The 14,521-nt window shown below is 38.4% G+C and overlaps 1 protein-coding gene across 2 annotated transcripts in view; it reads right to left on the bottom strand.

Annotated features, from left to right (window-relative positions):
- The window catches only part of LOC127504706 (netrin-G1), a 75,760-nt gene that overhangs the window by 39,416 nt on the left and 21,823 nt on the right, over nucleotides 1–14,521 (bottom strand). The gene's annotated exons all lie outside the window — the stretch shown is intronic.

Raw genomic sequence — 14,521 nt, 5'->3', positions numbered from 1 at the left:
AGGAATGTTCACAGGGAGATGCTGTGCCGAGCAAAGACTGTTTCACTTGGGCACAATCTACTTTAACAAAAAAAATCATTTTCTGGTATTTATGTCATTCCAAACCCATATATTGGTTTCCATGAAACACAAAAATATACATTTCTGAAGAATCCTTACACAATTCTTGCCATACAAGGAAAAATTGTAGCAACCAGGGGCTTTCAAGCTACAAAAATGACATTAAAAGCACCATAACAGTAGTTTATACAATGTATATGTCATATTCCTCCTACTTCTAGCATAATTGTTCACCATTCTGAATTGATTTTTAAATTTTCATTCCAGAAATTGAAATGCGGTAGCAAACAGAATGCAGAATTGCAATTTAAAGCAGCCTGCTATGCTGCTTGATGTTGCAAACTGGTATTCGTTATCATATTATTTCAACTTATTATTGTAATCATAAACAAACTGGTTTTACTGTTTACTGCACTTTGATATTCTTCTAGTTATTTACCTTTAACAAATAATGAATCGGAAGTCTCGCACATTCACACGAAATACCTAACTTTCAAGTTGAAAAATAAGGTGGACAGAAATGTATATGTAGTTTTTATATAATTCTTTATATTAAAAGTCTTTCTTTCTTTCTTGCTTGCTTGTTTGCTTGTAGCTCAGCAGGTCTTGGCCGAGCAAGAACAATGTAATGATTCTTCAAAAACATCTAATTTTGTGTCCCACAGAAAATACATATGGGTTTAAGAACAACATGAGAGAGATGAGGGTCATTTTTAGCTAAAATCTTCTTTTAAGTCTTCAGGTTACTGAATCACCGACACCCCTCTGTGTGCATTTAAAGCAGAAGAGATTTACCACCTGCACACATATACTTTCATTGATTTCTTCCTCCACCACATTACAACACTTACATACCCTGATATAGACAATACTGAGTGGCTTAATGTGACAAAGAAGGCCAGACCTTCCACTGGATTCTCCTGCAATGGCTCCCTGACCAAAAGCTGCTGCCTTATTACAATCAATACGTGCTCTCCTCTTAGCACTTGAGGATAGAATGACCAGTGTTGAAGGTGGCCATTGAAAGATCGATGTAGATTATATCCTATTCCACGTATGGTCTCTGTTAGAGGAGGAAAGACAGTGCAGCGGTGCTCATTAGAATAGCTGACATCTCCATCAGCAGCACTGGACCACAGCAGTAATTTCCAAAGCTGCTCTCTATTAATCCCTGTTGATTAGAGTACCGCCATAGAAGTGTGCATCACAGACACTTCAACATAAAGGTCACGTTAGACCAGCCGCTAATGAGGTCCTGTCTCATAAAGCCAAAGGGGCAATCCAATATTGTGTCTCGGATAGCGGTCCAATGGTTTGAACTAGGGATGTTAGGGCATTCATCATACGATCGTGTGTTAATTGAGAATTTGTGAGCTCCAATGAAAGCATTCAATGTTATTACCCCAACTGACCTAGAGCAGAAAAACAGGTTGTAAATTTCAAACCTAAAATGAATTATGGTACGGAAATGGAAGATATGGAAGATGGAAGATATATATATATATATATATATATATATATATATACATATATATATATATAAGATTAGAAGATTAAGACATCATAGCAACAATAACTGAAATAAAAATATAATTATATACACTACTATTCAGAAGCTTGGGGTCAGTAAATATTTTCTGAATTTTTTTTTGTTAAGCAAGGATGCATCAAATTGATAACTGACAGTAATGGTGGTAAAAAAAAAAAAAAAAAAAAAAAAAGCTTTGTCATTACAGGAAAATATTACATTTTTAAAATTATTACAGTAGAACATAAATTTTAAATTGTGATAATATTTCCCAATATTACTGTCTTTATTTTTGATCAAATACTGTAAATGCAGCTTTGATGAGCATAAGAGACATTTTTAAAAACATTTATAAATCTTACTGATTTAAGTGCATAAGCTATTAAACTAATGTAAATATTGTGTTTTTGTCTAATAATGCCACATCATGTGCAGTTTTCTAGGGAAAAAACAAACAAACAAACAAAAACAATAGCAGATGTGATACACATGGGGGCTGTAAGACTGACAGGCCAAGCACTATTGATGCAATCCAGGACAGTGTATGTGGATAAGGAACATAAATTCATTGCCCAATGACAGCCGGGCCTGATGAATAGGTCCAAGCTGCCCCACAAATCAGCTGATGTAACAAATGTTTGAGAATCGGACCCCAGATCACAGACTGAAGCCTCTAAATTCTCCATTACATCTATGCTCAGAATCACTACCTGCAACCAAGTTTTTAAAGAACAAATTGTTTCCTGTGATAAAATGCACTGAAAACCATGTATGCAATTTCAGTGTTTCATGGTTTAGACTCTGATCAAGGGAATGCCTGAGGAAGCCTGGCTTCAACGTCATGTCTGATTAATCATCTTTATTAAGCTCTCTTTAGTTCTGCCTAGACAAAGACAGAATATGCTCCTCATGGAATTTACGAAGGAAGAGTGTCAATATTTCACTTACAATTCAGTTTCTTTTAATATGTAAATCTTTGGCATGTATAGATATAATGCATTAAAATGATTTGATACTGTGGTTATGAGTTCAGAAGATCTGTAATACCCAGAGAAAGTTATTAGCATTCCCATTCATCTTAATAGCAGGTGCTCGGCTACAGTGTTGTTAAATAAAACTATTAAATATGGTTATAAATATATGATTAAAAGCTTAAACAAAATGAAAATTAGAAATGTTGCCTTGTCAACTAACTGAAATAAAAATAAATTGTGGCTTAATAGAAATATTAAAATGATAAAAACTCAGCTAAAAAATTAGTTACAATTTCTAAGCTTAAACTAAAATGAAAACTGATATGACACTACAAATTAATTCAAAATTTAAAAAAATACTATAATAGTAGCCTATATAAATAATACTAAAATATACAACGTAACAGCGTGTAGACTCGACAACACAAACAATACCGGAATATAAACTGAAAACAATTTGTATGTATTTTACGAGGTGGCTAATTCGTACGACCTCACTCGTACGATTTCTTAAGCTTTTTGCTAAATCGTACGCATTTTACGAGTTGCCAAATTCATATGAATTCGTACGAATGAACTATCCCTAACCCCGCCCCTAAACCTACCCATCACTTGGGTTTAGACAAATCATATGAATTCGTACGAGTGAGGTTGTATGAATTTGTATGAATTAGCCACCTCGTAAAATACATACGAATTGGTCGTGAGATAGCGTTGGATTATATATACAAAGATAACAAGCTCATGTGCGATCAGATTTGCTGATTGAATGAGTGTCCATAGAAATGGACCAAAGGAACACAGGAAACAGTAACTGAAGAGAAACAAACTAATATTCCATGAAAATGAAACTAAACAAACAGAACGTGACAATATGGTAATGGGCGTTTCGTTTCCCACACGCACTTTAATGCTGCATTCACACGGGGCGTCAGCGTCAACGCTTGACGGAGGGCGTGTCTGAAGCTTGCACTGACGCGACTGTCATTATAACAGCCAATCACCTTACTTTCCGGTGTTGCATGAACACAAATGGCTAGCGTCTGTGATCTGATTAGCTGACGCCTGCGTTGGCGCTTGAAAAGTTGAGAAATCTTCAACTTCTGCCAAGAGCAACACGACGGAACCCGTACGTATTTTATGAGGTGGCTAATTCGTACGACCTCACTCGTACGATTTCTTAAGCTTTTTGCTAAATCGTACGCATTTTACGAGTTGCCAAATTCATATGGCTACAATTGGCTAGCGTCTGTGATCTGATTGGCTGATGCCTGCGTTGGCGCTTGAAAAGTTGATAAATCTTCAACTTCTGCCAAGAGCAACGCGACGGAACCCACAATTTAGTTCGGCAACACAATGACGTCACCCATTCAAAGTAAATGAGAAGCACAAACACCAACGCCCCATGTGAATGCAGCATAAGCGTTGGACCAATCACAACAGACTGGGCCATCTGACCATTCAGAGCAGAGTAGTCTTTTAGAAAGGAGGAGTTTAGAGAGACCGAATCTTCGAAGACTCATTTTCAGACTCTTTGAGAAATTAGATGATGTGCATTGTATATTATGAGAAAATCAAAGTGTTTTATGACCTTGGATGCATGAAATCCTGCTGTAGGAGACCTCGAAAACAAAATTATGAACCTTTAAAATAGCATAATATAGAGGCACTTTAAAAGACAGACAATATGGAAAGTTTTTAAAACCAGATGGCGAACTTCTGGTATCTACCAGCAGGGGGTAATGGCATCATGCTAACCAGCCAAACCTTGACCCTCTTGTTATGACCCCACTCAAACTTCTTCTCCAGGTCACCTCACTCTCTGAAAGCAATGATTTCTGCTTTATCTGCTCTCTAGAATGGGCCTTTCCCACTGCACTATGAGAAGGATTCAATTACAACAAGGGTCTTCACAAGCAACTATATGAGATTGAGTCCCCAATCTCTCCCAGAGGAACAAAATTGCTAAGGCTTATATTGATGTAGGGTTATGGGTTAGCCCAGAATCACAAGGATACATCACATCCTGCCTTACACAGACCTAAAGCAAGGTTTTGATGGCCGAAACTAATGCAGACTCTGTCAAGTTATAGCAATCTTAGCTATGTCTATGGTGATGTTGAGCCATGCTGGCTGGAGGGGCCTGATAATGGAGAGGGCTGAGAGGAGGGACAGTGAGAGATTGTAGGTGCTGGCGATTTGACAGAAACTCAATAGCACTTTAATGGTCCATAGTCATTGAGGTGCTTTACTGCAGTGCAGGACTTACCCCACTGACCATGGGAGAAATGAAGCAAAGCGGTGGCGAACTCTGAAGCCAGCGAGACCTGCACACGCTGCAGAATAAGATCTGTGGCGTAGGCCTGACAGATTGCCAATAGGATATGTGGAAATCACTTCATTGGCTGTAAAATGAAAACATTATGATAAGATCCTGGGCCAAGTAAATCCCCACAGGATCTCTACGTGTTAAATATCTGTGGCATTAGGTCACAGGAAATACACATCTGATCAGGTGTGGGAAAAAATGATGGATTTGTGCTGCCACATTTGTTGTGCTGCCATTAAATACTCTAATGTTCAAAAGTTTGGTTCACCAAAGAATCCTGAAAAAAAAAAAAAAATATTACAACTAATAAAAAAACTATCAAAAGAAACTATTGATGATAATAATAAAAATGTTTCTTGAGCACCAAATCAGCATATTAAAATGATATCTGAAGGATCGTGCGAGTAATGATGCTGATAATTCAGCTTTGCTACCATAGGAATAAATAACATTTTAAAAACCAAGAAGAAGAAAAAGAAAAACATTTTAAATATGAATAATGTAAAATCCAACACATATCACGCATACCTAATTTCTGGTTGTTAATATTCTATTATTAATGTACTGGTTCTATTTCTGCAGTCGTTGTGCAGTGTAGCCCCGCCCACACCAAAATCTCTCCTCATGTATATTAATCATCCAACATCTACTTGGAGAGACTGATTTTGGAAGTTCAGAAACATCTGATATTACATAACAAATTCCTCATTTTCCACAAGGAAAACCATAACAAAGAATGCTGTCTGGAGAAGCAATCCAAAGCCATAACATTAGGTTGGTATGTGTTTTTTTATGCTGTGCAGAGTGTTGTGAACTTGACAAACACTGAACTCTTCCACACGCTGTTCTGATTGGCTGTGATTTCTGTGATTTTGTTTGTGTTGTGTTGCAGAGCATTTTCTCGTTTAGTGTGGGCCGATAAATTGCTTGTCTCGTCTGGTTAGGACACAGTGTTGTTTTAATAATTTGACAGGAGTGGTGGAAGCAGTGGTTGCATCTAAGCAGAAGTGTACACATTGCTGTCTTTCCTCCATGCCATGCAGTGTGCCCTTTAGTATAAAGACTTTGAGAAAGCAGGGATTCTGAAAACAGCAGAAGGATCCTGAGCTTTGAAGTGAACTGAAAATCAAGTGCAACATGTTGTTAAGCTTCAGACTAATTGGGATTCACAGAGCATACAGAGACCAGGAGAACTTTACATTAATTAACAACTGGCCTCATTATCTATCCCATGGGGCTTCGTCCGGCTGGGGTAAACTTATCACCACTTCATTATCCAGAGGGGGTGGAAGAGGCTGGATGCACCAAGCTGTCAGAATTCAATCAACAGTTCTTCCCACCACTTCAATGTGCTAGTCGTCTGTCTCTCATGTTTAACAGTACATGGAGTTGGGTTGGGTTGAGATGACTTGTTTCCTGATGTGACTGATTTTTCTCCTCCTTGGCATTCAACAACAACGAAAAACTACATTGTAAATTAATTTTTATTAATTTAACTTTAACTTTTCTTTTTTTTTTATATAATGTACAATTATGCATTTAGTACTTTTTTTCAAAGCTAATTATACTGCATTCAAGGTACACACTTTATCATTACATGCTTTACCTGAAGTACTAAATTAATCTTCATGAATGGATGATGTTAGATTAAATAATGCTCAAATGTCTGTGTCAGTCTGGATCTGCATTTCTGTATTTGTTGTTACAAAATGTTCAAGAACCGTATTGCATTAACTCATTTAATCAAATTGAACAAGCAGCACAAATCTATTTTTTTCCCAATGTAAATGTTTTTTTTTTTTAATTCATTAATTGTTTGATGGCAAGTTGTTGATTTACATTTAAATACAGATAAATATTATGTACACATACTGTTTCTTAGTTATACCCTATAATTAACTTGTTTTTATCAGCTCATTTATAAAATGTAAAGTGAGGCATGCCTAAAGTAAGCAAATCCAGCCGCATGTAAATATTCATTTTAGCAAAATGCACAAATGCAAGCCTAGAATTTTTTTAGAAACTAATATATTGATATAGCTAAAACTATAGCTCGTTTTGTAATCACTAACAACCAGATTTGTTTATGACATGACCATTAAGGTGTAATTAATTAAATTGTTTTTTTCAGTGTACAGAAGAGAATAATAATAAAATATTTATTCAAATGAGTGAATAAATTCACATACATACATGAACAAACTCAGGGTTATGGGATTAGTTTTGAGTTCACAAAACCAAACTAATACGATCAAACTTTGTTGGTACCATGATGCTGATCATCAACTTTCTCTGTAAACTCAGGCTTTGATCCTGAGATAACGGAGCATGTAAACATGAAAGTGTGACATCAGTATAGCGAACAGCCAATCACATGCCTTGAAACAAAGAGAAACTGCGATTCACTTCTCACGAGAGTCACCGTGATTCAGTTGTCTCTTAAAGAGATTGAAGAATATGAAGTATATAAATGCAATTACACAGCAAGAAAACATCTTGCTGTATCAGTGCTAGTGAAAGTTGTGAAATTAGTTAATATAGTTAATAATAAGGTATACAGAGACTTGAACATGTAAGCCCTCATGTAGTCATTTTTAAAGCTATATCTATCGATATATGGGTATATATTTATATTATGGGTATATATTTATGTTCATTTAAATTAAATACTTAATAATAAAATTGCTTATGTGTAATAGATTAGGAGTAGAATAATTATATAGATAATACAGTACTGTCAAGGTCACCATCTATCTCACCTTCCCCGGACTCAATCACCTGCACCTGATCTCCATCACCTCATCAGCACAGCAGCATTTAAGCACACGCTTCACCCTAGCACATTGTCTGGTCTCGTTTGTTTGTATATGGACTCACTTACCTGTCAGCACTTACCTTTCTCCAGCGTCTCCCTGATCCTTTGTGTCTCCAGCGGCTTCCCCGTCAGACTCTAATCCCTGGACTCCTTCCACATTCCACCATCTCCACCTAAATGTGTGCTCGGCTGCTCACAGCTACAATCTCCTCCAACCATCTACAAAACAAAGAACTGTCAGTATTCTCATTCACTATTACTATCCTGCTTTGACTATATTACTCACCTGCCTGTTTACCTTCCATGCTATGATCATTAAAGCCTCATATTAATTTCTACGTTGTTGTTAGTCTGTGTTCCATAACAGAAGACCAGACCTACTAAAAATTAGCAGCTATGAAAAAAATGTGTGGGACTTCGTGGGACAGATCGCGTCGGCAGCGCAATCCAGCCGCAATCTGTTTTTCTACACCTCAAAATTCTGCCTCCTCTTCCAGACCAGCCTCTTGGAAGACGACAACATCAAGGCTTTGTACAAGATTGGGGCCAACTATGTCAACCCCCCAGGAACTCCCCAATCTTGCTGGGCTGAACTGGAAAGAGGCAATCTCCATATGTTGGGAAAGCTTCATTCCCATATATGCTTTCCAGCCAGCCCAAGAGCATCGTCCCAAGATGGCTACCATTCCAGAGTCTCGTCCCAAGATGGCCGCCACTTCAGAGCCACGTTGCAAGATGGCCGTTACTTCAGAGCCTCATCGCAAGATGGCCGCCACTTCAGAGCCTCGTCGCAAGATGGCCGCTGCTCCTGAGCCTCGTCGCAAGATGGCCGCTGCTCCTGAGCCTCGTCTCAAGATGGCCGCCGCTCCTGAGCCTTGTCCCAAGATGGTCGCCACCACGTCTGAGCCCTCGGTCAAGATGACGCCACCACGCCTGAGCCCTCAGCCAAAATGACTGCCATGCCTAAGTCCTCTCCAGAGCTTATGGAGGACCTATGGCTGATAGACTTTTGGTCTGAACCGAATCCAGTCCCCGTCCCGAGTCCAGAGGCGATTCTCTTCCTCATCCAGGGTCCAGAGGTGACTCCCTTCCTCGTTGAGAGCCTAGAGATGGCTCCAGTCCCCAGGTTTGCTCCAGAGTCCCCTCCAGTACCCGAGTCTGCTTAAGAGTCCACTCCAGACCCTGAGGGTGCTCAAGAGTCCGCTCCAGTCACTGAGTCCGCTCAAGAGTCCACTCCGTTCCCTGAGCCTGCTCCGTTCCCTGAGCCTGCTCCAACCCACGAACCTGCTCAAGATTCAGCTCCAGTCTAGAGACGCGTAGATCCTCCAAAAGAAATTTTGGGGTCCTGCCATGGTGCCCTGAACCTCCTGATCCGCCATGGCGTCCTGAGCCGCCTGATCCGCCATGGCGTCCTGAACGGCCAGCTCCGCCCTGGTTGCCTGAGTGCCCGGCTCCACCCAGGTCACCTAAGTTGCCGGCTCTGTCCTGGAGTCTTCATATCTACCTGCACCATCACCGTCACTCTCCTGTCAAGACTCCAGGATGTCCGCCCTCCCTCCGCGGTTGTTCCATCTACGGCGCGAGGACGCTCCTACCGGGAGGCGGGAGTACTGTCACGGTCACCATCTATCTCACCTTCCCCGGACTCCATTTCCCATCATCCCTCTTGTTGCTCACCTGCTCACACTCAGCAACCACCTGCACCTGATCTCCATCACCTCATCAGCACAGCAGCATTTAGGCACACGCTTCACCCTAGCACATTGTCTGGTCTCGTTCATTTGTATATGGACTCACTTACCTGTCAGCACTTACCTTTCTCCAGCATCTCTCTGATCCTTTGTGTCTCCAGCGGCTTCCCCGTCAGTCTCTATTCCCTGGACTCCTTCCACATTCCACCATCTCCACCTAAGTGTGTGCTCGGCTGCTCACATATATGATCTCCTCCAACCATCTAAAAAAACAAAGAACTGTCAGTATTCTCATTCAGTATTACCATCCTGCTTTGACTGCATTACTCACCTGCCTGTTTACCTTCCATGCTACGATCATTAAAGCCTCATACTCATTTCTACGTTGTTGTGAGTCTGTGTTCCGTAACAAGTATATAAATCATATAAAATAATTCTAATAAATTAAAATATAATAATTATAAATTATTATCTATAAAAGCCAGACAATTGTGTCTTTAAATATCTTTTACTATGTAATGACCTTTAATTTGGATCAAGAGAAACTGGGGGAGTGACTTTATCGCATCAGAGATATGTCACTTTACTCAAAGCTGATTGGTCCAAATTCGTTTTAAGATCTCTTACCTGGAACATAACCTGCCCCAGAGCAGTTTAGCCATGGAATGTAAGTTACTATGAAGATGAACACCGCTAATAGTCAAACCACTTTCATGGTGTCTAAAACCCAGCGCTGGCACAAACTAAACTGAAACATACCTAGCTATCCACCTAAACTGGCTTTATGATATAGGCCTGAGAAATAAAGTTCAAATGCGGAGTTTAATAACAATTCAACAGATAATACAAACAAGAGCTAATGCAAACTCGAGACCGGACAAACACAGAGTGAAGGTGAGGAACTTAAATACAACATGGTGATGAACTAAACAATGAAAAGCTGTGATGAAGATTAGTGGCGAGAAACTCAAACAAAGGAACACATGTGACTAATGAAAACAAACTAAATGTCCATGAAAACAAAACTAAGAATAAACACAACTGAATAAGTGTGACAATAATGAGGTTTATGTAAGCCCATTTCCGACAAAAGAAAAATAGTCCTGCTTAGGTAAATCATAATTATAACTAAAAGATCAAATTATGAGATACTAATTGACTTTTCTTTCAAAAATATGACTTTTTATTTCATAATTTTGAGTTTTTATCTCATAATTATGACCTTGTATCTCATAATTTCAATATTTTGTCATAGTTATTATTTACCAAAGTGTGATTTCTTTATCTTATGTGGCAGAATAAGCTTCCTTGGCCTTAGAATTGTGAAAAATGCAAGTAATTGATGGATATTATGCCTCATCGCTGCTGTCATGAATCTATTCTCCTGGTGCATACATAAGGTGTCCTTGAGGTTCATGTGTGGCACATGGCAGGACTGCCACCAAGCCAGTGACCTCTGGGCCCATCATCTCAATTGTTCACCCATACCACAAGATAGCTGTTATGTTTGCACTCCTTGATCTTTCACATCCACCCTCCCTGACACTTTGCTCCCCCGTCACCTCTTTGTTATTTTATTGTATAACATTAATGCAGCTCCGAGTCACATCAGCTCTACCGCCTCTCTGTTGCTCGGCACGATACAGAGTTAGTTTCTGTTAAACAAGTGACCCTCACTAATAATTTAAATATGTCACACTTGTGAAGAGAATTATACAAAAGACTCTGATTAACCATCTGACTATTCATGTATTCTTGATTGCCACTTTAATGCAGGGTTAGTCATAGAAATTTTACAGCATGATTAATGAGCTGTTTCTCAAATCAACTCAGTTCTAGTGGAGAAACTGAAGATGAGTTTAAGCAGTGTGACTCATTCTGATTAATATTATGTCACACCACACTGATGTTGAAGATCCCATCAGATCCTCTTCCCATAGTCTTTTTGACTCCAGATCTCAAGGTTTGGCTGCCTAGCATACCCTGTTAGCCTCGGTCAGCCCTGCTGGTATAGATTCTGTAACCATCTGCTTCTTTTTAACATCTTTCTCTATTCACGGTTGGCCATTTAAAATTAGCTGTTTATTCTAGCTATTTTTTTTTTTTTGGCAAGAAACATCCATCCATTTTCCAAAGTGCTTGTCCTATATAGGATCGAGGATGCAAGAAACATATATACTATTTATAGTACTGTTTCCCAAAGTGTGGGGCCTGCTTCCTTGTAAATTTTTTTTTCTGGTTTATGTTTCTGAATAGTCTGAATGTCCTTAATGGGCGATTGCACTGTACTGTACACTGATTACAATAAGAATGATCAAATTTTGCTGCTCATTATATCTGCGCCAGAAAGTTAAAGCGAAATAATGCTACTCTTGAAAATGAGTGGGGTTGTAGGCTACTGGAGGGGGTCCACCGATTTATTTTCTATCTTCTTGTTGTGCTATCAACCAATCATCATTGTCATGATGGCATTTTAATGCTGTTTCCCCAGCTAAAAACAATGTACTCTGAGAACGTTTTGCTTAACGTTCCCATTGTTATGAAAATACTATTTCTGAATGTTCTGAATGAAATGTAAAATTTTTGTGCTAACATTTTGAGAACATTATTAAAGACTAGATAACTTTGAACAAACATTCTATATGCTAGAAGAATATTCTATAACTTTGAACCTTGCCAAAATGTCAGCCAAAGTTCTGAGAACGTTCCCTGTTAGCTTGGGCCAAAATGATTAGTCGCATGACATTGACAGCTCTTGGTCCCTTGAGTAAAGACGCCACATTTCCACTCGTGTACTTCTTGAGGGTCCTGTGTCAGCCGAACAACTGCCATTGACATGAATGGGAATGTTAATGATAGCTTTCTCCAGGTATTAAAGACCAGATCTCTCCCAGTTTATTTTTCTAAGAAGCTCTTCATATATGCAAGTCTGCCTAATTATTCACCTTTAAAAGTGCAAATCTTTCATAATAACAGCCTATTTTACACATCGCATGTGTAGTGTTTTCACAAGGCTACAGCAGGTGAAAATACTAATAGAATTAGAAGAGAATCCTTTTTTAGCTTCCAATTAATACTACAAATTGCAAAGCTGTCACCACATTATATTAATGTACAAAGAAATATTCAGAGTTATTTTGAACCTAATGTTTAAGTACTACATTTGTGGTATGCTGTCAAATTTGACAGTGATAATTTTAACACTTTCCTCAGTTTTAAGGAACTGCATTTACAGTAGGCAAGGTTGACAATAACCTAAAAACAAAATCCTTTAAATTGTGTAACTGTAAGTGCATTATGGTGATTCAACCACCTATCCATCAAAACGCCCTCTCATAAGTCTATCTCCCATCAGTGTTGCTATTTTTAACCAAAACTAAAACTAGGCCTAATAAAAAAGTGTTTTGTTAATTGAAATAAATGTGAAATAAAATAACATATTAATAAATATTAATAAAAGTTATAAAAAAATGTTAACAAAAATTAAGTTGAAGTAAAATTACTAAACTGAAATAAAAATTAATTAAAGCTAAATATAAATATTTTTAAAAACTAATAAAAATGACAAAAGCACATAATAAAATTACTGAAATTAAACCAAAATTATAATCTGAAAATATAAAAATAAAGCTAATTCAAAATATTACTAAAATCTATAATGGTGTTATTTTAGTACAATTTATACACTGTCTCCAATCTATCTCCTTTTATCAGTTAGTTCTTAAAATTCTGACTATCCAAATATTGATGTATTGTGTTATATTGATAAAGGAGAGACCAGGGCTATAGGGGGAAGTTCAAAAATAACACAGGCTATATCTCAGTAACTAGTCAAAAGTCCAGTCACACAAATTTGTGTTTTATGCAGCAGTAGTTTTGTGAAGGTTCCAAAACAAAATCACCTAGCAACCATAAAATCCAACCTTAAAATCCCTGGTAATACCACCAAATTTGGCACAAACCAAGTCAAAACCCATATCTAAATGTATATATATTCAACTTTTTTTCCACAATTGTTTGATTATTATTAATGAAACAGACAGCCTATATTAAGACCTACTGTATCACATGGATCTAATATGATGTTACACATCAGATGTTTTTCCCCAACAGTTAACCAGTCGCCTCGATGCACCAGTCGCCGAGAAGCAGAGAAAAACAAAATTTTTCATGGTCAAAAGAAAGGTACTATTCTCAGAAAACGTACCATTAAAGATACTTTTAGATGTTTAATTGCTATTTGGAGCATTGGGATCGCTAGATGAGGGCTTAATGAACTCATTTTTCAACTTTGACCAAAATTTATATTTTTCATTTGTTTGGCCTATAGCTTAAAATTAGCCTGTGCGCATTCAGACTCATGTTGCCAGCACGGGTCACATATAGTGTTTGGATCAACACAATAAAACCATTTGGCATACATTCAGGCAAGAGTCACCTATATCATGAAAGTAGATTTTAAGTTGTCATAAATATATTAAAAGTGGCCAGACTCCCTTCACTGCCAAAACTTCACAGGGCATCAGCCACTCAGACAGGTAGGCAGATCTTCCTCTGGCCCAAAAACACCTCAGGCTGACAAGTCCACACAGAATAGTTGAAGAATGACACTTTTTTGACAAAGAAAAATCTCAAGCCATTAAAGCAACTGTTGTTCCCACATGCCACATGAAGTGCAGCAGTGTTTATGACTATGGCATTTTATGAAGTATATTACTCACAAAGTACCTCTCCAGAAACTGTCCAAACTAAAATGCCTTTCTGTTGCTTCAGTGCTTTTGTATTTCTCTGTGAGTGAAGAGGCTTTCAGCATCTGTGACCCCTGTGATCCTGAACAAGCCTTCAGTCCAGCACTCGCTCTCTTCGGATGCAGGTCTGACACATGCTCATGAGGCTCTGCCTCAAAAACTGCCAAGCCGCTCAGATCAGAAGGAGGATGGGAAATTCACAGTGCCAGCCAGCAGGCCAGACTCTGAAAGGAATCCCTTGCCGTCTGGAGCACGTTGCTGGCAGACAGTTTGCGCTGGATTGCCAAAAGCCCTTAGTTTCATTAATTTATTTGCTGGATCTTGGCTTCAGCTTGGGTTTTTGGGGAAATGAGACTGCTAAGGCAAGTTGATTCTT

Source organism: Ctenopharyngodon idella, chromosome 2 (genome assembly GCF_019924925.1).
Source record: "Ctenopharyngodon idella isolate HZGC_01 chromosome 2, HZGC01, whole genome shotgun sequence".
Taxonomy (NCBI): Eukaryota; Metazoa; Chordata; class Actinopteri; order Cypriniformes; family Xenocyprididae; genus Ctenopharyngodon; species Ctenopharyngodon idella.
This window is presented reverse-complemented; position numbering and strand designations above follow the sequence as displayed.